Source organism: Strix aluco, chromosome 8 (genome assembly GCF_031877795.1).
Source record: "Strix aluco isolate bStrAlu1 chromosome 8, bStrAlu1.hap1, whole genome shotgun sequence".
Taxonomy (NCBI): Eukaryota; Metazoa; Chordata; class Aves; order Strigiformes; family Strigidae; genus Strix; species Strix aluco.
The window spans coordinates 31,596,273-31,623,248 of NC_133938.1; the positions used below are offsets into that span (position 1 = coordinate 31,596,273).

General features: G+C 52.5%; 1 protein-coding gene across 17 annotated transcripts in view; it reads left to right on the top strand.

Annotated features, from left to right (window-relative positions):
• LOC141926717 (uncharacterized) overlaps positions 1-6,369 on the top strand; it is a 100,041-nt gene extending 93,672 nt beyond the window's left edge. For all 17 annotated transcript variants that reach the window (XM_074833014.1, XM_074833015.1, XM_074833026.1 and 14 more), the window contains 3 exons: positions 10-1,448; positions 1,851-1,924; positions 2,099-6,369. The gene's annotated coding sequence lies outside the window, so the exon portion shown is untranslated. The remainder of the gene's footprint in view (positions 1-9; positions 1,449-1,850; positions 1,925-2,098) is intronic.
• Positions 6,370-26,976: the final 20,607 nt, after the last annotated feature.

Below are 26,976 nucleotides of genomic sequence, written 5' to 3' on the forward strand. Positions count from 1 at the left end.
TCATTTCAGAAATGAAGAGGATACAAAAGAGATCAAAATGAAGTTCTCCTCGGAGTTGCCTAGGATGGATAACTGCAAGGAAAGATTACTCCATGGCTCTAGAAAAGGAAGTTCTACTTGCTTAGTAACCTGGTGATGAGGTACTGGCTCTGCTTCGTGCAGAGGCTGGAAGCCAGGGGAGATTTCAGGTTACAAAGAGGGCTGGGCAGAGTTTGCTGCCCTCTCTGTTCCTTTTCTGTATCACTGTCAACTTAGATTTCACTTCTAGAGGGTGATGTTATGGCTGGCGGTGACAAAAACAGAATGCCACTGGCAGAGGTGAAATCTTTCCCTCCGTGAGGGTATGTCTTCCTTTCCCTTCCCCTTGGCTTACATCAGGAACCGCTAGCTCCCAGTGCCAAGCAGGGCATGCATACGTGCTGCCCAAGGGATGATGTATGCTGTGCTGAGCATCGCTTTGCCTTGCTTTTTGGTAAGCAGCTCTGTGTCACTGATGCCTCTTTGCTGCGTGGTGACCTGGGACAGAGGGCGAACCCTTGTCACTGTCTGAGACAAATCAGGGCCATTGGGAGCTGCTGTGTTTGCCATCATGGGGAGTGTTGTGTGGAGTGGTCCTTTGCCGTGCTGGCACCCTGAAGGTGTCCCTTCAGAGCCCCAAAGACCATCTGTGTTCTTCAGGGGCCAAGCCCCAACTAAGTCAGGATCTGAGGGGCAGATAAACGTGTTAATGGTTAATGTTCTCTGCAGGCTGTCTCTCACCTCCTCTAAATGGGAGCTAATCTCATAGAAGAGTGCCTGTGCCCACACCGCTCCAGCAGCCCCTCTGCCAGCCTTCTGTCCTCCAGGGCCAGTTCAGCAAAGCCTTAGTGCTGTTCTGGGTCCAGCTTGCGCTTTCCAGCTGCTTACAAAAGAGAGAATGAAGGTAACTGCTGCTGCCAGGCCATGCTAGAAAACAGAGGCAGGGGACAGGCCTCTTCGTGCACTTAAAGATCCAAGAGTTTAATCTGATTCTGGTTCTCTATTAGCCCTGATCCTGTCTTGCATCTTTTCCAGCTGATGCCTGAGCCTGTCTTTGTTTTTTGGATTTTTTTTCCTTTTTCCCTCACCTTATGAAAAATGGCTTTGCCATCTGTGTCTGTCAGGAGTCCACCGAGTCGGGTGTACGGCTCAGTGAATATACAAATGTGCGGTTGGATCGTGGCCCCCTCTGACAGGCCAGAGATGAATACCAAACGTGCAGGGAGAAGAGTACGTTCTCTTCCTCTGCTGCTGCTGCCTCTGATGGTTGTTTTTCTTATCCCAAGGAGGTGTGAGAATCGCCTTTGGGAGCAGTGCTTCCTTCTGCTCCCGTTCTGCCTTGCCAAGGATCAGTTCTCTGCCATCCATCATCAGACAAGTCCTCTCCCCGCTCCCACACCTCAGCTGCTGATGGGAATGCTGGAGAAGAGGTAACAGTTTTACCCCGCTTTTTCCTAAAATCCTTTTCCTTCTCCCTTTTGTATCTCATTACAAGCCAATTGCCAGAATCACACAGAATCACAGAATCATCTCATTTGGAAAAGCCCTTGAAGATCATCTGGTCCAACCATGAACCTCACCCTGACCGTTCCCAACTCCACCAGATCCCTCAGCGCTGGGTCAACCCGACTCTTCAACCCCTCCAGGGATGGGGACTCCCCCCCTGCCCTGGGCAGCCCATTCCAATGCCCAACAACCCCTTCTGCAAAGAAATACTTCCTAATATCCAGTCTAAACCTTCCCTGGTGCAACTTGAGGTCATTCCCTCTTGTCCTATTACTTGTTCCTTGGTTAAAGAGACTCATCCCCACCTCTCTGCAACCTCCTTTCAGGTAGTTGTAGAGGGCCAGACTAGGGCTTGAGGACACGTGCCTTCGCTTGCTGGTCCAGGTACTTGTTGAGAGAGGTAAGGATGAGGTAGAGGGGAGGGGATTGTCTGCCCTTACCTGAGTGGCCTAAAGATGTAATTTTGAATGGAAGTTTTCAGCAGTGTTGTGCAGGACTCCATGTACAAAGTGCTGAAAGCACCTAAGCCCTCCTACACATCTCAGCCTTGCTGCATCCCCTTTCCCTGCTGTAGGTGACCAGAGCCTCGGGGTTCTGCAAGGAGAAATGCACCAGCTGGGAGACTCTCAGATGCCGTAACTCTGCAGGGTCACCCAGGTACCCAAAGGGAGATGACAACCTGCCTTGACACCCACAGACCTGCTCACTTCCTCCTGCCTCTCGGTTTCCTGCAGTCTGGCACACGAGCTGCACCCCTGGCCTTGATGTACCGAGAAGCTTTCAGGCAGGTGGGCTCAGAGGAGCAGGCAGGCAGAAAAAGAAATGAGTATCTCTGTGGTCTTGCCACACCTCTCTGGTCAAAAGGAAGAGAAGTTTCTGGGAGGGCAGACCCCCACTTTGGCAGGAGGAGAGAGCAGGCAGCTTGAGCTGAACTGGTTTTTTGACAAGCAGATGGATGTTCAGCGGGGGCCCAAGAAAACCCTCTTGCTTCAGGCTAGCTGCGAGCCCTCCAAACTAAAACGTTGTGCTGACGCAAAAAAAGCATCGCTCCATTGATGCTCAGCCTGAATTACCTCTTCCAGGCGCCTGATTCAGGACGCAGCAACCGTTCCCTCCTGCCACTAGCTCCCAGGAGGAGCCAGCTGCATGCTTGCAACCAGGCAAGGATGCACCAGGAGCCATTGAGCAGTGAGGAGGGAGGAGGGTGAGCGATGGCAGATTCCTCTGGCGTCTCCACACCGCGGGGCTCTTGGCGAGTGAGCACTCGTCTACTTTGAAAGCTCTTAGTGCTCCTGCAGGTGGGAGCCAATTTGTCTGCTTTCCTGCCCAGGTGCCATCTGTTTGTAGGATTGCCTCTGTGGTGGATGAGCACGACGGGGATGGCAAAGGGAAGGGCTGCCGGGGTGGGAGAGACGAGCTGAAAACTTTCCTTGGGTGACTTCGGCGCTTCTGGCTGACGTTGCTCCCTCTCCCCTGCATCACGGCAGGGAAATCACAGCCTGTCATTTGCTGTTCCTGGAGCGTGATAGGGAGCCGAGGCACCACTAATAGCAAGCTATCATTTTAATGCTAATTTCCTAGTGTGAACTCAGGCTGGAGGAGGCTCAGCCTGGGTGGAGGAAAGCCATTAGCAGATGGAGAAGGGGGGGATGTGTGAGGACTGTTCTGTACCCCGAGAAGGAAATTCCAGAGGGCAGATGATTAACCACTACGGGGAAAACTGGTAGTAGGCACTGGGGTCAGTCTCTGGTGGACGTGGGAGGGAAGAAGAGGGACGCTTTGTTCCAAGTCGTCTTCCTGTAGGGATTTCTCAAGTGCTTCAGGCTTTGGCTTGAATTTCATGTTTCCTGCTTGCTGCCAGCCAGCCTTCAGTGCGTTGTGACACAGGGGTTGCTCAGAGCGCTGGCAGGGCTGCGGCTGGTGGCATGGTTGTCCTTTTAACAAAGGAGCCAAGCAGGGTTGGGTTTAGCTACTGTCTTTTTGTGAGGAGCTCCCCAGTTCAGGAGCCTGGACATCCATGTTGGGTTCAAAGCAGGGAAATTTTGAAGCTGTTCTTGAGATACCCAAGAGCAAAAAAAAAGAAACTTGCCCTTTTGCCATGGGAACAAGCTCAGTTGCCCCAAGCTGAAAAGCTGACAGGAGAAACCAGTGGCTGAGTTTGGAGTTGTGAAGGAAACTGAACCATTTCCCTGCCTTTTCCAGAGGTGGGAGTTCCCACATCCAGCCTCTTGGTCGGTCTCCTCTAGCCATGCTTACCAGCCTGTGCTGCTCCCCAGGGTGGTGTAGCTGCCTGGGAGCTCCTGGGGAGTTTAAAGAGTGGTGAGTGGTTGTAGTAGGAGTGTAGAGCCTGTTTGGGATTATGTTGGCCATAGTCAGAGAGGTGGTTCTACAACTTCTAGACCTGCTTGGAAACCTTGGGACCAAAGGGAGGTGAACTCAGATGCCGTGCCTGACTGGGAAGAAACTGGTTGCCTACCACTGAGGGACAGCATTGGTTTAAGGCAAGGGCCCAGTAGTCTCTTGGTCTGTGGTGTGACACATCTCCTGAAGACCCAGCAGCCTGTGCTGATCTAGACCATTGGCTTCCTTATTTCATATGGATTTTTTTAAAACCACCTAAAGACCATTTTTAAACTGTTTTGGCATCTAGCAGAGAGGCAATGGAGGGACAAAAGCAGCCATGATAAAGGGAAGGAAAACCAGCAGCTGGTTAAATGGCAAAGGGATGGGAAGCTGGAAGGGGACCATCCTGCCAGGAGGACACTAGCACAAGGCTATGTTAGATGAGCAGCATTGCTCACTGTGGTTATCAACTATAGGATCCGCCCTGGCATGGAGCATGACTCGTTATTTTTTAGGGAGCTATTTCCATCTGAAAAAATGTCTCCTATATTTTCTAAGAGCTTCTTCTCCGCCTTGGGCGAGGAGAGAAAGAAAAAAGTGAAGGGCTACTTTTTCCTAGCTGAGGAGAATCAAACGAACTTTCCCTCAAGTAGCTGAGCGAGGAAATCAGCACTTTGTGTATTCCCAAGAATAACACAATCAAGTAGTTGGGGGGAAAAAAAACATAAAATAAAATAGCGTTGCTTTTCCCAGTTCAGCACTCTGAATAATGAGCCTACAAGCCGGAGGGACAGCTCCCGGGAGAGGCGCCTGTGTACAGGAGATGGACACAACAAGTGTCTCGGATGGGCCGATATCTGAAGCGATCTCTCTCTAATTTTCTACATCAGTAAGAACACAGCGCAGCGCCATCAATCATAGTCAACCTCCCTGCAGAAAGCCACCTCCTGCCTTGCCGTGCTGTGGCGTCCCCCCTCCGCTTCTGCCCCCGACTGGGGACCACAAGTGGCCCAGCCAGCAGTGCCCGCAGGCACGTTCTCTCCCAGGGGGTTTCTTCTTCATTGCGTTTGAGCCTGCTTGCGTTTCTGCCTTTCTCCCTCCTCCACCCCCAGCACCTGTTCCTCGCTAGTGCTTCATTTCCAGACTGCGTCTCCCCTTCCTGGAGTCAGCAAAGGCCAAATAGTCTTTTTGTCCCCAGTAAGGAGAAGGTGTAGGGCTGCCTGTCCTGGGATAAAACCCCTGCGTGCTGCCTGGAGGAGGGATGGGGCTGGTTTCAGTGCCTGTAGTGCTCATCTGGGGATTGGGAGTTGGAATTTACAGCAACCCTGACATTGCTCCTGCAGTAGTGGCCATCGGGGCATGTCCTGGGGATGGCTGATGCCTGGGCTGGCGCCTTCACCCCAGCCCCAGCTCTGGGTGTGGAGCAGCTAAGGGAGGCATCTTTCATGCTGGACTGGTGGTGCAATGCAGCAGCTCTTGGTCTCTTGGTTTCTCCCTTTGTGAAGTTCCCCGCTCCTTTCAGGCCTGGCCACGTTTCCACCAGACCTAGGGGCACCTCTTTGGCAGGAGCACTGGTGGTGGCTGTCCTCCTGAGCAGGCCCAGGCCAGACACACTCCTAAGCTGGCCAGAAGGCTGGTGGGACATGGATCTGTGCTCATGGCTGTTTCTTCTACTGGAGCATGGACACAGTTGATGGGTTTGCTGGCTCTTGCTTCTTCCTCTTTCTCATGTGCTAGATTGGGTGTTGCTCAATTGTGGTGGCTCTTGGACCGACCAAAACCTGGCTAACTGATGCCAGCTGTCGTGACACAAAAGTGGTTCACAGTCCCAATTCTGGCTCCAGGGGCTCAAGCACCAGCTAGAACCAAGGACCATGCTTTCTTGAGCACAGCCCTGGACAGAAGCATCTTCTGAATAAACCTATGTAATTGCCACCTGCCTCTCAGCCTCTTACACTGGCTTCTGAGAGCTGCCAAGGATCCTTGACCTCTCTTTCAGGCATGATTTCCTGCATGTATCAACCCTGCCCCAGTGTTGTGGAGCTGTTGCTGGCTTCTGTAATAGCTGCTTTGTTTACTTCCCAGATGCCTGCCCTTTCTGTAATGAGCTATAACTCATCCTGGTTTATACAGTGCTCAGAGATACCTGGAGCAAGGAAGGTGTGCAATTAAACCACCTTCTAGGCTGCTCTCTGGACTGGGGTTGCTGATCTCCTGGAGATGTAAAACAGGGAAGACAAGGGGGACTAGATTGAAAAGGGGAATAATTACCTAGCAGGGTAAAAGGGGCTGACTGGGTTGGAAACTGCTGGGAGCTGACACGTAGGTACAGATGAATGGCTATGGCAGGCAGGCAGGGTGAAGGTAGGAAAGATGTTTTTTTAAAGTCTCTGCTTTCCTCTCTTCCCCTGCTTTATAACCTGTTTTTATAGAGACTGCATAAGGAACACATTTTTTTATTAGCAGCTTGGGAGTGGAGAGTAATAAAGATTAATTTTTTAAATAATTCCTTGCATTATCTTTTAATTTCCTGTGGCAGGGTTTGACTTTTAAATCTGCAAACGGAGTTAACTGCTGAAGTGCTCCTCAGTTTGGAAGCGGCAACCAAAGGAGCTGAGGGACTCGGTGGAGGTGGGAGAGGCCCCAAAGTTGAGCCTGGAGTCCCAGCCTCTCCTGGGCTGGCCACAGTCTGTTCCCTGGCCAAAAGGATCTGTTCAGGTCTGCAGCACCAGGCTCTATCTCCACCCCAGGAAAACTCAGAGCCATCTAATCCACATTGCAGGTCACGTTGTCCGTTTTGCTTCCTTCTGTTGAGGGTAATGGTGAAGCTTCCCTGAGGAGGAAGGAAGGAAGCCTGATGGCCCTGCTGTGGGTGATGCATCCCTGCTGGGACCTGTGCTGAGCTGCATGGGGTGGTGGGCAATGGGGGCTCTCCAGTCCAGCTGGGTCCCTCCGTGGTCTTGCTGGCATCAGGGGGAAGTGCTCGCAGGACTTGTGGGGGAGACAGTAGGAAAACATAACAAGGGAGCAGCTGAAAGAGAAGGGGGTGAAGTGAAAGAGAAAAGTGACAACACTGGGGATCTGGTAGAAAAAGGCTCTCCCTTCCCCCTGCATCCACCCTCTCCATCCCGGCCTCCAGGAGCACAGAAGACCTGATGCTCTGCTGGGCTTAACCTGCTTGGGAGACTGGCTTACAATGGAGCTGGACTACTTCAGGTGAGCTCTCACGTGCCCTGTAAGTGTACCCATAGCCAGGGTGGCACTGAAGCTGGGTGGAAGAGATGCCCAGTGTGCAGAGACCCCAGCCTCAGCTTACTTTGACCACTGACCTTCTTTTCATAGCTTGTTCTTCATCATATGGCTGTGCTGACTGCTCGAGTTTGCTCTGAACTTCTGATCTCTGTAGAGCAAGTGGTGGAGGCAGAGAGCAGCCGTTATGGAGAACCAGCCAGTGTGGACAAAAGCCTTTTGGCTCACATGGGTGTGAAAGCAGCTGTAGCTCAAGTGCCTGGTGTGGGCTTTGGGAAGGCAGAGGGGAAGCTGAGTGAAGCAGGGAGCGCAGTGGGAGTGTTGACCGTGTCCTGAAAAGGCATTTTACTGGATTACATTGTTCCTGTGTTGGAACCAGGACCAAAATAAGCATTTTTGGAGATGTCTGGGGATGGGGAAGAGCCAAATCATGCACAGGGAGTGCTCTGACCCAGACAGCTTCTGGCTCCCTCTGATAGATGCCATCTGGATCAGGCTTTGTGCTTGCCTGGGTGTCTGTGGGCTTTGGCAGCCCTCTGATGGCCAGGTCCACTGGCCCAGCGTGGGAGGACTGGGCTCTCCCTCAGAGTGCTTCTCTGCATGGCTGGAAGATCAGCCCTGCATCACGGCAGAGGCGCTCCAGGCTCTATCCGGCCTCGCTGCTGCTCCCACATCTCCCCGTGCTCCTGGGAAGAGGAGGAGCACACCTCAGCCCATCCCCAGGTGTAAAGGTTGGTTGCCCCATGGCAGGTCATCTGTGTTTGTTGGCATTTTCCTGGGCAGAGCTGTCCCTGATGAGGTCTTGGGTTTGCAGGCACAGTGCAGGGGGATGTGGGTTGCTCTGCTTTTGGAGGCTGTGCGACTGCCTGGCACCAGACATCCCGCTTGCAGCAATAAATGTGGTTTGGGTTCCGGTTTTGTACTTTGGCAGCAGGCTGAGGTCTTGTCCTGCTGGCCAGGCTTCATCTGACTGGATCCTCTGGTGTCCAAGGGAGTGACAAAAAGCTTTGCTGCATGTGGCTCGTGCATGTTTTGGGTGGGAAAATGCGTTCCTCAGCCCTCTCTTTGGATTCTCCATTTATTCAAGTTTTGGACAAAAAAAGGACCCTGCCCTCTGCCAGCAGAAGAAAACAGAAGTGCCTTATGGATGCCTCTGATCTCAGGAGGGAAACTGAGGCACAAAGGGATGGCTTGATGCTTGTACCACAAGCACCTCGGTCAGACACACCGTCCATCCCTTTGTGTACAGCTGCCAACCTCAGTGTCCTGACATGCAATGAATAACCACAGCTTTGAGTTGTGTTTTTCAGCCAAAAGAAGCATCATTTGCTAAAGATACCAGGTGTCAGGAAAACTGGGGGGCAGTTCCCAATTGTCAGTATCTGTCCAAAAGCAAAAACCTCTCCTGTTGTGGTGAGTTGTTCTTTTTTTTTCCCCTTCTGAAGTCACAGAAGAGAAAAATGGAAATAAAAAGCAGCAGGGAGAGAGCTGTTAAAAAGCTTAAAGCTGTCACAAGGCATTGGTTAGTTTATGTGCAGTGAAGTATACAAACAAGTTTTCAGCTTGTTGGTTGGAGCCAAGGAGCGGGGATTTTTTGTGTGATAAATATGTTTTATAGGTCTTTTATGGGATTTTTTAAAATGGCTGTCCCAATAAATTATTTACCAGGGTAATAAAAGATCAAGGAAATTGTTCCAGCCATATCACTGAGCATCTAAATCCCAAACTTTTACTGGGGTGGAAGGACCCTCTGAATTCCCATGGCCTTATAAAAGATGGTCCAGGTGTGCTGTTTGTCTACGGCGTTCTTCTGGAGGCCAGATCCCCAGCCAGCCCTGGCACTCGGCATATCTCCAGGAGGTCCCAGAGGCTTGACACTGGGTTTTCAGCCCCTCAACATCTACTCCTGGAGATGGATAGCATTTCCCTCCACCGCTGGCTCTCGTGGCTGCAAATTTCTTGATAGTCTCTGACTCTTTATTTAAGTTTCCAAAAGGTCTCGGAAGCATAATGGTCCTTTCTGGTGTGAAATGTGAAGTAGAAATCACTTGGAAGGCGGCAGGGAGTTTGAAGAACGGCCTTAGCCCCTGCAGTAGAGGCTGGAAGGGCTGCCACGTTGTCCTGCAGATAGCAGGGACCTCCTCCCACCCCAGATGTCTGGATGGTTACATTTCTCCTTGCTTGGTATCAACCGCCGTGCAAGGGAAGGGCCAGGTTCTGCTCGCTGCTGGCCTGGTCTCCATGGCAGACAAGCCCAAAATAGCCTTTGCGGAGGTGAAATAAAAATTTATGGCTTTCCAGCCACAGAGTCTATAAATACATCTTTTGGGGCATTGGACCAGGCTTTAAGAAGTTCAGTCACTCTCTCTCCCTGCTCCTCCCAAGAGGATGGAGGAAGGAGAGGGCTGGGGGTCCTACCAATGGTCCCTGCCTCAGGACAGGGCAGATACTTTGGCTGCATCCCAGACTTTCTATAGTAAGTGGGATTAGATTTAACCCCTGGTAGGGTTTAAAAGACATCCAGTTGTTAATGCGGTGGCGTTTGTAAGGACTCTGGCCAAGAAAGATGAATCCCTGTGTGGTAAGATGGTGATAAATAAATTTAGATGGGATTTTAGAAGCAATTTCTGAGGCTTGAAAGAGATCATTCTGGAGTGGCCTTCAAAAGGGATAGTGGGTGGGAAGGGACAGCCACTGCTTCAAGATAGCTCTCAATATTCATGGGAAGGATTATTCATTCAGAGCCTTTCCAGAGGGGAGAGTCCTTGGGTATCTGATGTGTTGAAGTGAGACTGGATTGATCTTTGTTCGTGCTGTTTTTAGCTTATATTAATCCCACGCCTCAGGGTGTCTGATGTCCTCTGTGGGGTCCAGGGAGGAATCCTAATCTCCATTGATGCCTAATTTGGCTCCTGGGTCTGGTGGCGATCCTCTGAGGTGGTGGGGAGTAGCTACAGCTGAAAATACATCTGGGGACATGGAGCAATTTTCCCTGGTCAGCCAACAGGATGCACAGGGCTTTATTTGGCTTCCTTCTGGTGCCTGGAGGCTTCCTCAGATCTTACAATTTTCTGAAATAATTCCTCTGCTGTTATAAGGCCCTAGGAAATTCACGGAGTTGCTAATCCTCCTCATTTGCTTCCCCTGCCACGTTATAGTGGTGGTTTTGGGACTTTCCTTGGGCTGGTCCTACAGCCTGGGGCATGTCCATGTCTCCAGCCCCTTTGGTCTAACAGAAGCTGCCCTTCTGAGCTGTCTAAGCCTGGGGAGAGGGCAGGCAGTAAAATGGGGGGGTCACTCCCCTAATCTGGGAGCTGGGCCAGCAGGAACAGCCCCATAGCATCCATTCCCTTGGCTGGTGGCTGCCAAAGTTCTGGGGTGTGTTGGCTGCACCCCAGAGGATATCAGTGCTGGTGCCCACTTCTGCGGTGCATCCCCAGTGAGTGGGCTAAGCCGGACTGTGGGCTCAAAGCCCGTGAATCATTAAGACTCTAGCCTGGGAAAGGTTTAAACTAGAGCTGTGTGTTTTAATGCATGGTGTTTGCTGGGGTCAAGGCTGTGTCATTTGACTTCAGGCTGGCAGCTGGGCACAGGGTCTCAGAGCACACTTTCCATTGTGAGGAGCAGAGGCTGGTACAGTGCCTGATGTTCGGCTTTAAAGAAAAAAGGACACATCTCCCCACGTCTCTCATTAATTGTAAACACGTCCTGCCAGTTTGGGAACGGATGCCATAAATTTAAATGAGGACTGAGCCAGCACGGAGCAGGCGTAAGAAGCCCAGATGATGTGTGTAGGCCAGGCTTAGCATCTCCTCCCGCTCGCTCCAGACTATGCAGCACGACTCCGCTGACTTTGGTGGCATTTCCTCCTGGCTCGCCTCCTTGTGATGGGAATTGGACCGCACATAATTGAAAAGGATGGGGTGTCTGCCAGCAGACTGCGAGCCACGTTCTCCTTGGCAGCTTGAGCTTGTTGGTGGAGGACAGGGGAGACAGGCTGGGGCAGACACCTGCGTTGGGGGGAGATGAGCCTCAGCATCATGGGGATCCCAAATCCATCTCCATCTGAAGCTCTCTGGATGCGGCTCCCCGTTGCGCAGGGCTTGCCTGTGCCCACAGGGGGACTGGTGTCTCCAGCTGCTGTTGCACGAGCAGTAATTTGCTGTCATTCGTGATCTCCCCCTTGCTGGCACCAGGACAGACATGTGAATTACTGTTCCTCCGAGCAGCTTTCTGAACCAAGGACTTGATCTTGAAAAGCATCCTGTGATCTGGCCGGCTGTTGCTGACCCTGGGCTCTGCACCGCCATGTCTCCCTGCCCGAGCATCAGTCAAGAGAAGCTGAGGGAGGTAAAAGGCTCCCGGGGTTTGCGCGGTCCCGAACACTAACGAGAGCTCGGTGTACATGGACAGTACAGCGGGCCTTGGTGTAAGGCCAGTGATCAAGATGCGAGGGCGTTACAAATCCAGCACCTACAAAGATGCGGGGAACAAAGCGGGGCAGGATCTGCATTTCAAAGAGCGTTGTTTCTGTAACTGCACAGGGAGCAGACGTGCCTGCCTGCTGCCAAGGTGGAGAGATGAAGCTGTTTGAACTACGGTCTCTGGGAGCCCATAACCACCAGCTCCACGTTCAGGGCATGGTTAAAGGAAAACTTTATAACCCTGCACTAATTGCACGGTGCTGAGCTTAGGAGGTGATACCTGCTGGGCACAGCTCTGCCTAACACGGTCTGCATCAGATGAAGGAGTCTGGAAACCAGGCTTTGCTTTCAAGTGTACATGGTCCCTCACGTGGCTACTAATGACAGCAATGTCCCTGCAGCTGAATTGAGGCTGGCCATGCCAGCACTAGGCGATCCTCTTAGGGAGAGCCAGGTCCTACTTCAAAAAGCCTGTGGTCCAAGCAGGAGAGGCAGCCATGGGAGTAGGAGGTGGAAAAAAATCCAGTGGTGATGAAATTATTTGGGTTTGTCTTCCAGTTATAGCAGGGATTGAGTCAGGAATGACTGGAGATGGCCAGAGCTCCATCCTGGCCACGGTCGCTGGACAAGGTAGCCCCTTTCCACTGCATATGCTGCTTTAAAAAAAATGGGGCTGGTTTTGGCTGTGAATTTTTTTTTTGCTGGTATTTTCTGGAAGGAGAAATTCTAGAGGGTGGTGGGTGGTTTCAGACAGCATGGCACACTTTTCCTTTCTCTGTGTTGGCCAACTCGGTGGGAGATGGAGCATCTCCTTCGCAGCGCTGCTGGCTGTCGTCACGCTCCCAGGGCAACTGTTTTGCTGGGAAAAAGGGGAGCATCAGCAAACCCCAACTTCCGAGTGACTCCAGTCTGCCCTGCCTGGCGTGTGGTTGTGACAGGCTTGGTTTGTAGATGTCCCTGGCTGATGGACAAGCAGACCTCTGCGTTCCTTGGCAGTCCTGCTGACATCCAGACCCTTGGAGCCGAGACCGAGAGCAGGATCCTGATGCTTGGCATGTGTTGAAACCTTGTGTGCCTCAAAGGGGCTGGAAGGAGGGGCGGTTGTAGGGGGAGATGCTTCCTCTAGGAAGCAAAATACAATACAGCAAAGCAGTGGCTGGACATAGCAAATAAGACAGCTTAATGTGTCCCCCCCCACCACCAAATTGAGTGGGGAGCAAGGATGGTTTTTATGAAGAAAACTGTTCTATGTTTGTCCAGGTCAGTCACCTGTCCAGGTCACCGGTGTGCAGTTATTTACATCACAGAGGGCATCGTCAGGGCAAAAAAAACAAAAAGAAAGAAGAAAAATCCCATCTGTGCCACTCAAAACACCTCAGTTCACTTGGGCTGTGGTCCAGAAAAGCACTTAAGCGTGCACCAATGCCTGCCCGGGCGGCAGTGTGTGGCATCCCTGCCCAGAGCAGGTCAGCAGGGGCTTTGCTGTCGATGTCAAGAGTCAGGGAGAACCTTGCTCTTGACCCCTGTCTTTGCAGCATCTTAATGAGATGCTCTGCAAGGTAGCACCTCTCGGCAATTCCTGATTTGATCGCAGCCGAGCCTGGGCTGGGAAGTTACTGTCTTTTTATTTTTGTTCCTTAAACTAAGTGGCCCTGCCTGTGAGAAATGTTCCTGGACATGAGGACTTATTCCTTCCTACTGGGGTGACTGGAGACCTGTAGGATGTTACCCTGAGGCAGGACATCTTTTCTCAGACAAATGAATACATTGGGATCACCAGGATGTAAAAGCAAAGTCCTTTGGTCACAGGACTGGCTTTAGGCCAGTCTCACTTTCAAGGTTGCATCTATGCAGTCTTGCTTCTGGACCCATGGAGCCCCAAGCCCAGCTGCCAACACTGGTGTGACTGTGGGACCTGCACGAGGCTCTCCTGGGAGTGGCAGAAGCCTCTCTTGGTGTTCCTCTCCAGAAACACCCATGTGAGCAGGAGGGTGGGGGTGGGATGGGCTGCTCCTCTGGCTCAGTGGACTCCTACAGCGAGCAGAAGGATGGTGAGCAGCCGCACGGCTGAGACCAGAGCTGGACCCAACACGGTCCCCACCATTGCCAGGCTGCCCCGGTCTGCTGTGACAGGGCACATGGCTAGGGACTGCTCTGGCCACCGCCACCACCGTGGGGACATAGCGGGTCCCACCCCGTGCCAGCTGCCAGCGTGCAGAGTGTCACGCCATCAGCACGCAGTTGTGCATTTGCTGTTTTACAAACCTTGGCTGGGTCATTAACGGAGGAAGGAAATAAAAAAGCAAGGGCTCCAAATGGATCCCAGAGGGATTCCCTGAAGCAATTAGCTTTATACTTGAAAACATATTTCCAATCTTTACTGCCTGCTCTCTGTATTTGAAATAATTTTCTACCCAATAAACCTTAGTAGCCCCCAAACATAATTTTAGCAATGCATTAATTAACGAAAAGGCGACCTGATGGTTCAAAAGCTGATCAAAACCCAATGCATATATTAGGCAGTGAGGCAGTATTTCTGAGCTGCTCACCGGGGCAGTGTGCAGATGCAAGTGCTTTATATAGGACATTACCTAAGGTCTGGCTGGCCGGAGCGGAGGGTGGTCTGGGTTCTCGGTTGCCTAGATGGGCACCTTCTGCACTGGATAACAGTACTGGGATTTGACATACCTCTTTCTTTTGCAAAGCTCTTGTCTGTTTTTTAGTCCTCCTTAAAGAATAATTTTGGATAGCTGTTAGGCTTAGGAAGGTCTCTAAACATGAAAAAACAACTCACTTAACATTCCTGGTGCCTTGGCAGGGAGTTTCAGGGGTTAGGCATGTGCAGTGTATCCCTTGAGCTGTTGTGCAATCACCCGCCTTCCCTTTGCTTTGATTTACATCCCCGTGGGTGCATTAACCAGCAGGGCTAACTGAAAATCCCCAGTGACTCCTTACCTGCAGCTCCCTTGGCAGTAATTCACGCTGGAGGGGAGCACAAGCCTTGAGGTGCCTGGTTGCTTCCGGGGGTGCAAGCCATTTGGTCAGAGCCTGAGAAGGCTCCTGGGCTGGGGAAGGCATCAGGAGGGGGAATATGGACTCACCATGCTGCGCAGAGCTAATGCACATAGAGCTGGGGTCCCCTGAGCCCAGTTAAACCAATTCCAGGTCACTCTGGGACCCGCTTCTTTCCTGCTTCCGTAGAGTGTGGCAAGGAGGTTGGATCTGCTCCCCATGGGGCTTTACCCAGGCAGGTCTGGAGCTGACTGTGGACTGGTGGAGAATGATGCACTGGTGTGATGCCTTCGTCAGGTCTCAGCTGGCCACCTGGGAAATGGCCAGCTAGTAGCTGGCAGTGACCACGATGGTGGGGACCCTGCTGATTGCCACCATCGTGGAGGCCATCACGGAGACAACCTGAGCATCGATCCAGTGCCACCCGGTCTCTGTGTGCGAGGTAGGCTTGTAATCTCCTACTTAACAAAAGATGGGAGGTACATTTCAGGCTGCTGCTGCTATCTGGGTTTTCAGATATCACAGGCTCATCTTGCTTTATCTGTTGCATGTGAAATATCCTATGTAAAGCCACACAAAGCTGCAAAGCTACTGTAATCCTTCCTAAAGCCACCCTGCCCTTCCATGCGATTATTATATTAGATGATATGCTTATTAAACTCACCCAACAGAAGTTTTACTTCCAGCTGGTGGTGATAGTCTTGAAATACCATTAAGGTAATAATTATATCACGTTGTCCTTGACCTAGACTTTGGGTGATAATTGTTCACACCTGCTGCCAGCTACTTAAGTGATAGTACATGCAATGGAAGGGTTGTGGTACAGTGGGTGGTGTGACCTCAGCTGGGTAACATGCTGGGTTTTGGGAGACCTGTGCTGGCTCCTCGGGGAGGTTTTGTCACCACTCTTTGCCATTGTGCTAGTCCTGGTCACAGCACTGTTCCCAGGCCACCCCAGAGCTCCTCCAGCTTCTCCACTAGGATGGTCTGTAAAAAGGGGAGAGGGCATAGGGCTGAGTGGAGGTGGGACCTGGGACACCGCTCTGGCACCTGCTCTCTGGTGGAGGACCCCGCTGGCCGCATGGGAACTAGTGCCTCTCTCTGGGGTTGGATGATGTGTGGGAGGTTCCCTGTCCTGCCCTCACACATCTGGGATGTCCCAGTGCCTTGGAGACAGAGATGGTGCTGTTTAATATCATAAAGTGCCCTGAGATCTGCTGGCAGACAGAGTGATGGAAACTTCACGCTCAGAGGAGGAGAAAGGGAAGGGAACTCTTTGAAATGAGACTGCTGTGGCTCATTCTTTATATCCATGGTATTGTTGGATTTGGGTCCCTCTGGTTTGCCTGGTCTGTGAAAAGCAGCTCATTGGCCAAACCTCTGGGCTGGAGGTAAGGGACAGAGCCATGGATGTCACATTGCTCCTGGCTCCTCCACTCAAATGGAAGGCTGAATTAACTTCAGATATTTCTATGAAGCTTATATGTTATATGGAACTCAGTCCTATCAATTCCACTTAAATCTGGGTGGCGGTGGAGGGGGTGGGGGAGGAAGTTGCAATTTAAAATTTAGCAAAATTGCAATAGGTGGTTATTTAATGAACTCTATCCTTCAGTCAGATGCCCACCCAGTGCCTATCACTCATCCTACCCCACTCTGCCCCAACCCTACTCAGATGATCTGTTTATCTGTAAGCCCCGTGAGCCTTGAACGTTTTGCTTCCTGGGTTATAATTGGATTTAGCAAAGATGAAAGCTTCCCCCCATTTTGTTGGTATCGAGTAAGAGCAGAGCACAACCTGACATCCTGGTCCAATGGGATTTTTAAGGCTAAAGATTCTGAAGACTTGTTGAGGTGTCTCCCTGGACTGCAGTGGCCCTTCTAGCAAAGAAATCAGTTCAGATTTTGCATGAAATGGGATTGCTCTGAGTGACTTTGGTTGCCAGCCCCAGCCAGAGCAAGAGGCATCCTCCTTCTGCTTTGGCCTCAGTGAGATACCAGGGAGCCTGCTAGGCTGCTGGGTAGCTTGGAGAGGGGTCCCACCTCTCTTGAATACGTGTGTAGGGGAGGAACCTGTGTGGTAGCAACGTGGTGCTACGCAGAGGAGGTTGGGACTCTTGAATGTTAAGAAGGAGCCCCAGGAGGACATGGTAACCCAACCTGGCTGTACCCCTCCTTTCACAGATGGGATTTTAGTCTTCTCCCAGAAGCCATGATGAGCTTGATAGGAGCAGTACTCCACCAAGGCTTGTGCTGTCTTGGAGCTGATGTCAGAGTGTGGACAGGATCCCAACCACTATGAGGGCAATAAGGTTCGTCATCTCCTTGCTGGGAACTAGGTCAGGAAATAAGACACTGGCCGGGGGGTTTATTGACCTCCTGGAGAAGGTAAACCAGGAGTGACAACAAGCCAGGAGAGTTCCTTACAGCTGTGGAATGAGGTAGCACTTAATTCCAGAAGTCAGTGTGAAATGCTGCATGCCCGTTAGCTGGTATGAGTCTCTCTAGCCCGTGGCAGAAGAAAATGAGCTAGTAATTGATTCCTGGATGCAGCCGGTTGGATGGCTGCAGCCGGCTGGATGGCTGCTGAGATCATTTAGAGGACAGTCACACCACCTTCCAGGTCCTCAAACCTCTCCAGTGCTGGTGGCTGTGCAGCAGATAAGGATCTCTAACCCCATCATCAAGGCCAGGTGGAAATGGTGGCACTTGCCTCTGGGAACATCTAGGTGGGCTCCAGCTCAGCCAAAAGAATTCAGGTTTTGGGCTTCATGCCTTTGCTAACGTGTCCTGCTGCCTCCAAGGCTGGACCACCATCTGATGGTGATTATGGACGCTGACGCAGAGGTAAACAGATGGACATGCCATGGTCCCCAGCTCTGGTGTTGGGCATCCCGTCCTCTACCTTCAGCTTCCCACCTCTCTGAACCTCCAGAGAGCAAGCTGCTGGCAGACATCTCCCATCAGTCATGGGTGGGGAGTGATCAGCCGGGTTAGCATGGCACTGATGTAAATTTAAATCCTTCTTTTGCTCTCTCCGCTACCAGCCCTGTATTTTCAGGAAGAAAGAGAATGGGAAACAACTTTTTTAATGAAGTAGAGCATTTAAATTCTCTTTATATTTAGTCCTATCTGGAGGTCTTTACCCAAATGAAGCAGAAAGCATTTACAGCTGTATTTTCCATCACACCAACCAAGGAATACATTCATTTGCAGTAACATGGCACTCAATGAAGTGGAAAATAAGCTCCCAAAATTGCTCTCGCTATGAAACGGTCTCAATGACTAGGAAAAGCCCGTTTGGATTCCACTGACCAGTCACTTTGGTTATGATAAAAATTAATTTGGTCGAACACCTGAGCTGTGGCAGAGTAGATGCTTGGCCCTGAGAGAGCTCTGCTCAGGGCCAGGCTTGGGGCTGCCTCCTCCACCACAGCTCCCACCACTCCTGCTCTGGGCTTCGCTTGCCCCGGAGACCTGGCTGAGACCCCGGTGCCTCCAAGGGCTGGCCATCGGTGGCACGTGGATGCACAGCAGCTGATGCCCCCTGACGCGTTCTGCTCCACATCTGCCACATGGCTGCAGGAGGGACAGTGCCAGCACCGTGGCAGGGCTGGCCCGTGGCCGGTGGCTGCCACGCAGAGGCTGGACATACAGGATTCCCCATGAGCAGCAGGCTACAAGCAGAGGAGATGTAAATGGGATCCTCCTTCCCTCTGCAGCAACCTGGGGAGGACGTGAGCAGAGCGTTAAGTAGGTACCAACCGAACACCAGTGGAGGGTTCTGCTAATTGCTTGTGATGTCTAGTCCAACTCCATCGGCACAAGCAACAATTGCTACTGGAAATGCAATTAATAATTAAGCACCCGGCGCTGGCAGGTGTCAGCAGGAATCCGCGGGGCCCGGCATCCCCCGCATCACCACCTCCCTCTGCCTGCATGGGAGCAGGCAGTGCCAGGCAGGATGCAGTCCTTTGCTGACTAGATCAATACTTGGTGAGATGCAGATTCATGCCTTGAAGAAATAACTTGCTGGTGGTATTTCCACAGCATGGACGATGGCTGCCTGCTGCTGGCGCTGTGGGCAGCAGGACAGGGGCCGAATGCTGCCTGCCCAGCTGTCAGGACCCGTGCCTAGTCCCCAGTTAGCATTGCAGTGGCACTTCCCAGCTCAGTCAGTCCCCGCCAAGCATGTTCTGTGGGCATTTTCCGTTCTCACCGTACAGACAGAGTGACTTCGGGTGCAAACAGCTCGGCAGCGCTTGTCTGCCGTGTTGAAGACTGGGCTGACCAGGGTGGCAGGGCTGCAGGTGGCTGAGCGATGATGCCCCAGGCTCTGTCCCCAGGCAGCGCGTCCCCCAGCCAGGGACGATGGCATGCAGTGGAGCCGTCCCAGCCCTGGCTGGTAGAAAGCAGCACCTTGATGCATTGAAATGTCTTGCTGAGATGTCCTCCTGGCTTACTGCAGTCTTGGGACCCCCCTGTGTTCCCACTCCCAGGCTCAGCCAGCATCGCTTTCGCTTGCAGCTTTAGCTGCTGCTTGTGATGACTTACAGCCTTCTTCAAGCTGGCTTTTATTTTTAATTACATTTTGCTTCTGAAGATGGGCTGCTTTGCTGGTTTGGTTTTTTCCCCTGCTCTTTTTTTCTTTTCCCTTTTAAGGACCAATAGAGTTTAGGCTCCTTGAGAAATAGGTTCAGCTTTTAGGAAGGTGCAGAGCCTTTTCCCTGGGCAGCAAAGTGTTGATTTCCTACCACAGGGCTGAGTGATGGTGATTCCCTTATTAAACTGCACTTAGAGGCAGTGACTGTCAGGCAGGGATGGAGAGCTTCTCCGATAAGTTGGAGCTATTCATTATTAAATTATCTTCATTCACTTGAACATCTCATTTTCATTGAATTAGATGAAAAGCGCTCAAAGGCAGCTGCTGCGGCTGCTTGAAGGCTGCCAGGAACAGCGTGCAAATGTCACTGCTGGCCTTTCCTCCCACACCGACCACATCTGACCCTTTCCATAGGATGGATGGACCTCGTGGCTGGTATAAATCTCCTGGAGGTAGCTGGGGAGTTGCACCAGATGATGGACCAACCTTGGAGATCTGAATTCACCAGCTCTGAGAGCTGGATCTTAGCAGGGATTAACTCCACCTGGAAATAAGGTAGCGTGGCCCCAGGCCTGATCTCTGCCAGTTTGGGAGCAGTGATCAAGGTGAGCGTCCCCAGTAACTGGGGGCTGGTGTGACCACTGAGGGGGCCTGCCCCAGTATTTCAACAGCTGTATGTCCTGCTGGGGGGCTGCAACTGGGCTTGGCTGAGTTACCCTTTAAGCTTGGCTTAAAGGACCCTGCAGGGCCTGTGAGCTTGCCCAGGGTGCCTGGGGAGCTGTGCTGCTGGCACAGGCAAGGAGCAGGCAGGTAGCACAGGGAGGGCAGCAGAGACTTGGGCATGAAGCACATCACAGTGCAGGCAGCAGCGAGCTGGCTTTGCCTGTGCCCATCTCAGGGCAGAGACAGCACGTGGCATGGGGTGGGGGGGTTCATCACCTCTGTCACAAAATGGATGCAGGAGCTGCCTGGGGCTTACCAGTTCTCAGCCTGTCTAGAGGGGCTGCCTCTTGCTGTTGGGCTGTCTGATTGTCTTAACCAGACCTATCCTTTGTCTGCCACCCAAGTAAAAGCTTTCTCCTCCTGCCACTGCCCCTTCCCCACCTTCACCCCTTTTTATCGCTCCCTTTCTCGGGCAGCGTGTGCTGGGCAATCACAAGCTGGCTGTGAGGGCATGGCTTACACTTAAACATGGAGCCAGACTCTGAATGCTCTTGAGAAACACCAGTGGTGGCACCGGCTCCCTGACTGCCTATCCCTGCAGATGGCTTTACCCCTTCTCCTGCTGCCCACTCCCTGCCTGGGCAGCACCATGTCCCCCCTCAGGGTCGCATTGGGCCCAGCTTTAGCCCTCAATTACAGATGAGCTGGTTTGAGTCCTGGTGGTTATTTCTGTGGGAGGATGCCATCTGGCTGCCTGATCTCTCTGCTTTCACCTTGGCATGAGTAGCTGGCACCCAGCCCCACCGCTCAGAACCGAGCCAGGGGGCTGCTGTCTGGGTTTGCCAGCCTGCAGCTCTTCAGGGGGTTTTGTGGAGCCTGGGCTGGTTTAAAGCTGCCCTCTAGGAATGGGAGGCTTTTGTCTCAAAGCAAAAGACCTTGGACACAGAACACCGTGCCCATGCATCATTGATCTCTGTCCCAGTTGTATGTAAAGCTGCATCTTTCCCTAGGAGAGCTCAGAAGTAGGACACCCGGCTGCTGCTCAATCCCAAGCATTTCAGGAGCAGGCAGCATCCCTCTCGCCTGTGACAGCCTACAACCTCACCAGTTGGTGAGAATCCCTTTGCTTTGCTGCCCTGGGCGCCATGAAGTCCTTCACACCTCCTACCCACAGCTACCATCTTGTTCCCGGCAAGGAACCGCCGGCCCCTTGGACCAGCTCCTCAACAACTGTTGCTTTTCCTCACCAGTAAATCTCACGCAAAGAAGCCGCTTTGATCAATGCACTTGGATTTCAGCCTTCAGCCTTGATCAAGGCAGGGGGAGGGACGAGACGAGAGCGAGTACTCACAGGCTCTTTGGGGACGGTCTAGAAAATGAAGCTCATTCTCCAAGAAAAACCTGCTTCAAAGTAAGAGGCGGTGCTGTCAGAATAAGAGTGAAGCAGGTGGGCAGAGGAGGAGGAGGAAGGCTGCTGGGTTCCCAGGGTCCCAGCTGGGCTGGGCCGGTTGTGGGTCCAGCAGGGATGGTGATGGTGGCATTGCCGTGGGGCTGGAGCTGCTGCTGGATGAGGTCAGGAAACCATCGCTTGGGAGGTACGGTGGGGAGGGGGAACCCATGCCTCCCCCCTACGTTTAATTCTGTTGCAAACCTGATTTTCTCTGTGCGTTAGTTTTTTTGGCTCTCCCACCTTCCCCAGCACTGGGCCCCTGGGACCGAGAAAGTTTTCTGAGCTGAGAAGGGGCTGTATTTGCTTCCTTGGGTCAGTGGTTTCCTCCCAGTCTTTAACTGGTGGGGATGGTGCTGTAGGTCAGGTGTTATGAACCTGAGGACAGCTCTGGAACAGGAGCAGAGGGGGAAACCGCATCCCCTCCTTGGCAGCTGTGGCCTGACCGTTTCAGCCTCAAGCTCTTTGTGTTGGATGGAGGGATGCATAGACACTGCTCTAGGTTTGATCAGATCAGAGCTGTTAATGGTAATTAATAGCCAGGAGGAGACCTCCAGTGGCTTGCTGGCATTATTTCCCCCACCAGTGCATGCAGGAATACTGCGCCAGCAGTCCAGTGGGCCACAGGCCCATCCTCTGCAGGTTGTGTTACCTGGGAGTGGAGCAAAGGACCGAGCAGAGATGCACAACCTGGAGGTCCCCATAGGCAGGGGAAAGCTCTGACCAGAAATCGCCCTCCAGCACCAACCTTCCCCGCTCCACAGTCCTCCTCCTCCATTCCTGCTCCCACTCCCTCCTCTCCCACTGTCGCCTTCCTCAGGTGCGCACACACGCACTCACTCTCGCCTTTCGTTTTGGCTACAGATGGCAGGCAGAAAAACCAGCCAGCCAGATGTGTTTTTCATAGCTCCCAAGCCAGGCATAACTAAACATTTACATTTATTACCAATTAGACAGGAAACAGACTGTAGTTTTATGTAGTGTATGTGTCTGGATATATTTGGGTTTGTGACCTTACTTACCCCCCCCCAGCAACTACATCTCTCTTGGTTAGGAGCAAACCCCTGGAAAGCATCCGCAGCACTGGATCCCATCCCAGCATCCCATCTCCCTGCGATTAGGAGGTGACGTGGACGCGGTAGCAGCCCCTGTCACTCATTGGGCACCAGCTGCTTTGTAAGTGGCTGCAGAAAGCCTGTGCCCCTGGTGCTGGGGTTTGCTCCGGGAGGATGCTGAGCATCCCTAGGGACACCCGCCTGTCACACCCCCCGGAGCAGGGATTGCCATGGTGCCCAGCCTCCGGCAGGAGCCGTGTCCATTAACCCCGTGTACGGATTTGCGCACAGCGCGGCTGTCAATTTATGGCTTGCGAGCGTCTGAAGCCCGCGGCTTCTGAGCCAACATCACAGCGGCTTTTTAGCGATGTTTGAGCCAACAGCAAAATGCAAATAAACCCATAACCAGACTTTGGGCCTCGCTGAGAACAGGAGAAGGGGTGGAATAAAAAGTGCATGGTGGTGGTGATGTCCCAAGCTGCTACCAGCATGGTCACTAAGGGACTGGTGTCGTAATGAAGACCAGATCCTGCCTAGCAACATTCCGGCCCCAAGGTGGTCACCACAGTACGGTGCCATTGCACAGCAACTTGCTCATCTCTGCAAGGCCAACAGCTTAACCAGAGCCGGTCTGAGCCCAGGACAGGCTTTGCATGTGACCAGCTAGCCTTGGACAGACTGACGGACTCCCAGTCATGTGGGGATGTGGACTTACTGGTTCTGTGGGGATACTGCGTTTGCTATGCTGGATCATTAGCTCTCGATCCTGCCTCTGGGCAATGGTTAAACTGCAAAGAAAAAAATCTCAGTCCCCTTCTTCAGGTCACCATCCTCTCGGCAAGAGAGGAAGGGAGAAAAGGGCGGTGAGGCCAGGGCACGTTGAATTCTTGTTCAACACTCCTGCGCTCTTTCAACAAAGTTGTCCCCCATCCACCCTGATACTGGGAATGTGCCCACCCAACACCACCCCCACAGCAGCCCAGCTGGGATGCAGGATGCTGCAGCCACTGACTCCACCTGCCCCTGCCTCCCCCGTCCTCCCCCCAGCTCCCAGAGAGTACCACAGCCATCAATTTAAGCTGCAACATCCCGATTCCTTCCTCGCTCTCCCTTTTTCCCCAGAGGGTGCCCTGAACCCTCCGGCAATCCTGTCTGAAGCTCACCTCTGGCTGCACCACATGGATCCCTGTGCCCACCTCCGCCGTTGCTCAGGCAACAACCTCTGGGTTTGGATGCGGGTTTTATTTCCCTCCTCTCTCCAGGAGGCTGCTGCTGGGGAAGCAGCCCAGGCACGGAGGGAAAGCCACAGGTGATGCCATACAGCAGTTGTGTGGATCCCTCTGGCTGCTGCCAGGGATGCTGGGGGGATTTATTCTATCATGGGGGGCTTTAGAAATGCAATATTTTATTAGAAGCCTATTAAACTGTTCAAACAGTTGATTAAGAGGGGAGTGATGTTGCAGCGTGGGGCGGCAGCTGATGCAAATCGAAGCAATGTGTGGGTGGATTTCCCACCTGAGCAGGGAGAGCCATGGCCTGGCATGGCCAGAGGGCCAAGGCCTGCTCTGCAAGACCAAGATGAGGAATAAATAAAGCTAAGAGGCTGAAGCAGGTGGGTGTGAAGGGCTGCAGTATTTTGGCAGAGCTATTGGAGAGTGGAAGGGACCAGCCCTGGGGTGGAAATAGTCCAACCCAACCTCAGCCCATAGAAGACCTGTTGCTTGTGCCCATCTCATGGGGGGCAGCATCCTGCCTTCATTTGGACAGGAGGCACCAGGCACAGGCAGGACTGAGGGTGCCACAAGCCTTGGTCACCAGTCTTTGGTCCCTTCTAGAAAAGAGCCGACATGGGGACGGGGCTGCGTGGGGAACCTTTATCCAGCAAAGGCTGGAGAGGAGCAAGGTGGAAAGTGCAGCATCTACAGCTTCATGCATGGATTTGTCCCATCATCCTGCTAATCCGCAATCACAGGTGATGGTTTAGGTGGAGAGCTGAGTTTAAGATTAAAAAATAATAATAATTCTTTTTTTTTTTTTCCCCTGTCTCCTTTAACTTTGCTGGAGTGTGACAGGGTGGGAGCTCTTGGCAGCTGGGATGTTAAATGTTTTTCCACATGGTCTCTTGATTATTAATGGATTTTAGTACTTGACAAAGTAGAAATTAGGAGATAAAAGCTATTAGAAACTAATTTGGGTAATCACTGATTCTGTTCCCCCAGGAGCCTTTCTGAGAGCACTGCTCCCAACACCACTGCCGAGGCTCAGGAGAGAAGGAAATCTCTTTTTAACTGAGTTTCATGGGCTTCGGGGGAGCTCCCTGATTTATGGCCGATGAGGAGATGGCTTGGATGGAGCGGGCACAATCTGAACATCGCTCTTCTCCTAGCAGCCTCCCGGGATTTATAGAATTTCTCTTTCCTGGACACTATTTCGGGTGGTTTTATTTTTTTACTGTTGTGTCGGTGAAACAACCATAGAAACTAGTTTGGGAAAACAACGTAGGAGATAAATCCTTGGTGGTTCTTCCAGCAATGAAATGAGCTACAGGTGGAGAAATAGATCCCTGAGACCCTTTTCTCCTTCAATTCCCGTCTCCCAGCGCAAATCGATAATGCTGGGGGCAAGGATAGGGCAAGGAACCATCGCAGGGAATCATATTAGAGGAAAAGCTGGAAGGCAGTAACCACCGCTGATTTTGAGGCAGATTGGCTGGGAGGGTTTGTGTATCCTCACATGGAGAAGAGGCTGCCTGTAGGCTGGGAGAGCGCTTTTAAAAATAATTTGACTGATCTCTCTCCTTTCTTTTTTCTATCCAGTCGGGCTCCGCTCCCGGCACGTGTAGCAGGAGCAAAAGGTCTGTCTCGCAGCTTTGTCTGTGTTTTTTTTTCACAGAACTTTGCCCTCCAGAGAGATCCCTCCAAAATTCACCAACCATCTCAAGCCCCAGTCCAGGAGCAGAGCCAAGAGGTCCCCTGAGAACACTGTCCCAGGGGCAGCTGGGCTGGCTCCGGCCCGATGAGGTAAGTCCTCCAGCCGGGCTCCTGGCTGTGAATCAGCGATGCCCCTGGCCCCGGCACTGCTGATTTACACTGGCTGTGGTGGCACCCTGGGGCAGGGCACCTGTATTTAATGGATGGGGTGCTGCTGCTGGCAGCAGCGGCTCCCAGCCCTGAGTGTGGGGAGGAGAAAGCAATATGTTGTCAGTGTGCCTGGTCCCCTGCGGGTTTCTCCACTTGCAGAATGGGATGCTGTGAAGATATGTTATTTGATGGTGTCTAAAGAGGTCTTCAGATTCTCCTTGAGAGCTGGGAGCAGCTGGAGAGAACTCGAGGTCAAGGGCTGGTGCAGGCGGTGAGGTTGGGTGGGTGAGGTTATGCTTTTCTTAAGGTTATCTTTGCTTAAGGAGCAATCGGTGGGGAGGGAAGAAGGGAGCTGAGGAACTGGGACTGGAGCCTCCTGAGGTCCCCACCAGTTTAAGTCATCCCAGAACCTCACTAAGCTCCTGGGGGGAGGCACAGGAGAGTGGCTGGGACCTCTCCCACATGCCTGGGCTGGCAGCAACGTCCCACTGCCTGCCTCTTGCAGCCTCCCCTGCCTTCTTCAGAGGCTGCAGCAGGAGGCTGAGCAGGGAGGAAGAAGCCAAGGTCATCATCATTTCAAGAGCCTGTTAATTGTCCCCCCCCATGCTCCCTGAGAAGTGGCCATTTACCACAGGCCCTGTAAATCCTCTCTGGAGAGGGAACACCAGGGAGCACGGTGTGGGAGGATGAGAGCCCTCAGTGGCTTTGAAAGAGACAGCAGAGAGATGGAGCAGAGAGGAAAAACCCAGCCTACCGTTGGTGAAGGGAGAAAATAGACTGAAACAGAGAGAAACTGAAAATGTGCTGAAGCAGCTGATGACAACCCAAACAGCGGGAGAAGGCTCCTGCCTGCCAATTAACGAGGCTCTGGCGCTAATTTGCCACCTTGACTGCAATTCTGAGCTTGTCAGGAGAAGGGGGGGAAGGGAAAGTGAGGCTAAAAAAGAGTCGGTGAGGTTTCAGCTTGCCTCTTTGCTACACAGATGTCAGTGGGCTTTGGAGAGGCAGGGGGGAAGCAAGGGGGCTAGGTGGCAAACCCCCCACCCACCCCAAGCCTGGAGTGGGAAGAGGATAATGACAAGTTTCCGTGGGCTTACATTGACAGAGCAGCTCCAGACCACGGCCCTACCCGACCTGGGGATCCTGGTTTCCCAGGAATCACATCCCAGAGTTTGCTTGATTAGTTGGGAGAGCAAATGGCAATCCCACGCGTGCCCAGGAGCATCTCTGGTACCTGCAGTGAAACTGTGCTGTAAGGAAGAAGCCGGAGCAGCCCCGTGCCAGGGCAGAGAGGTCCGCAGGCAGCTTGCCATCGTCTGCTTCCCCCAGAAATGCTGTCAAACAGCAAAACAGCTCTGTTGGCAGCTGTCTGGTGGTTCTGTGCATCTAACGAAGCTGGAGGAGCCCTGAGCGAAATGCTCAGCGTGAAGCCTCCCACCAAGCGAAACGTCTGATTTCTACTTCTTGCCTGTCCTGCAGTCTGAACCAAGAGGGCAGAGACCACAGGGTGAATTTCAAGTGAAATCTGCACCTGTGTGCTGTTTGCATGTAAAGAAAAAGAGTATCTACCCCCAGT